The following is a 2,500-nucleotide window of genomic DNA, read 5'->3' on the forward strand; positions in this document are numbered from 1 at the left end:
TATATATATATTTATATGTATGTATGTATGTATATGTATATATATATATATATATATATAATATATATATATATATATATATATATATATATATATATATATATATATAAAACTTATACCTCCTTGATTATCTTTTTTAAGTGTTTGTAAACTTGATTCCTGCTTGCAACCCTTTACCTCTCCAATAGAGCACGTGTCCACCATTTAGTATTTTCTGTTCTTCACCTCGTCTTCTATTTTGACAGTACCACAGCATCCCATTTAATGAAGGAAAGTATTTATCAGTGCTAATAAGTCAGATTCAGTCCGCATTGTCCTTACATTGTGTGTGAAAAGGTTCATTAATGTGAGGTGGCCTGTCTTTAACCGAAAATTTTAGCAGCCTCTGCTCCGGAGCGACCTGACCGTGACCTGGGGTTCCTTCGTCTCCGGGAGATGAGGGCCGTTGCTCTGTCTGAGTAAGCATGGGAGGTATACAGCCGGGTGCCGCCCACCTTCGGTCGATTCACACATATCAGTGGCTTATCAGTAGCGTGTCAGTTCAGTGTCAGTGAAATCAGTGACGTGTGTTCGAACATATCCATAGTGACTACGTCCAAGATGACAGTTTTCAGGCGGAATTGTCAATGATTGCTATACTTCTTGAAGAGGCTGAACATAAGTTGAAGAAACGAAAGTGGGCACATGAAAAGCGGAAGGAAAGAGAGAGTAAAGGAGAGTTTGCTAGTCCGCACAAGGAGTTACCTGATGATGGACATACTGTATTTTTTCCAGTACTTCAGAATGTCTTCAATTGTTTCATCTTATTGGCCAGTAAAATGCAGTCTCACCTGAATAAGCAAGACACTCATTGGAGAAAGGCAATGGTACTTAGGGGATGATTAGCAGTTTGTTTGAGGTTAAATTATACAAACATATTGTAGTAAGTTATTCATTGTGTTATCTATTCTAATCCACACAAGAGACTTTCCTTAACAACAAAGAAATCTTCAGCATTAATGTTGCTATACAATGTATTAAAAAAGAGCTAAATTCACGATTCATTTTCGTTGAGACGTTCACAACACGGATCCGAAAAAAAAAAAAAAAAATCGTTAACGACTATATTCAAAATCACGACGACGGAACTAACACTTCGTCAAAACACGGTACTGCGCCGGATACGTGTGAATGCGTCGGATGAATGCAAAGTAACGATTTATATATTTTTTCATTGACGTACTGAACGGACGCGGCACTGATATATCACTATGTGAGATTGGGCCTTTAAACGTATCTTGGTGGTGGTGGTGCTGCTGGGGGGGGGGGGGGGTTAATTTGGCCGGGATGCCACTAGTAAGCCCTTTTTGACTGGCTTGGACTTGTTTAGCCTGGACTTTGGAGTAGCAACACACGGCCTGCTCACTGCATCAGAGTATATTCCCGTGGGCATGGGCTTGTGTCTCAGAAGCGCATACATGTGTGATTATATTTATACATTCGCACCCCATGCGCATATGTTGATTGCATTTGTGTATGTTCTCTCAGTGTAGACAGTTGTTCATCTGTCCATGCCCAAAATATTATGCATATTTTCCTTTTCGTGCCCATGGATATGCTTATATCTAGCACATAGACATGTCCAAGGTCTTGCACATGTCCTTCCACTTTTACCTATGTGTACGCACCTACACTTCCGGACACATGACTGACACACCGTAGAAGCCCATACACGCAGATGGTGGGTCGTTTCTGGCTGACAGGTCTGTGTGTGGGAGGGTAGGAGTAGGTAGGGGGGGGGTGGTGGGACGGCTTGGCGGTAGGGGAGAGAGGGGGCAAGGTACAGGAGGGTAGATTGAGGACTGGGGTAGCGAGTAAAAGATGAGTAATTTGAGCATTATCAGCCGTATTACATGTTCAGTATGTAGGGCGACTAGTAATATATACTGATAGAGTAAAATCTGCTAAATCAAGGACATATAACTGATCTAAAATATTACACATGGTCAATCCGTGTTGAACTATCCCCTCCCCCTCCCACACTCCACGGTATGATTGCGTGCAGTGACACAGACAGACGAGGAGAGATCTTGACTGGAGTGGCTGCTATACCTTCAGCATCATCACTACTTTGGCTATACCAGAGAATACGCTGGCTCACCTGTTTATTTTAATTGATTGCAGACTACACCATCACATCGCCAGGCCAACGATTGCAACTTGGGATGGTGGTGAAGTATATATATATGTGTGTGTGTGTATGTGTACGTGTACGTGTACGTGTGCGTGTGCGTGTGCGTGTGCGTGTGTGTGTGTGTGTGTGTGTGTGTGTGTGTTTGTGTATGTGTACGTGTGCGTGTGTGTGTGCATATATAGTCGGAGCTGGGAAAAAGTTTGCCTCCCAAAAAAGATGTAATAATATTTCCAAAGCACAACACTTCCCTCTCACCATTTTAAGGGAAGATTTTCGCTATACTATTGATCTTATAATTAATCTTCATTTTGCCTCTAACTACGTCTT

The sequence above is a fragment of the Penaeus vannamei genome, chromosome 31, assembly GCF_042767895.1.
Source record: "Penaeus vannamei isolate JL-2024 chromosome 31, ASM4276789v1, whole genome shotgun sequence".
In the NCBI taxonomy this organism is placed as follows: Eukaryota; Metazoa; Arthropoda; class Malacostraca; order Decapoda; family Penaeidae; genus Penaeus; species Penaeus vannamei.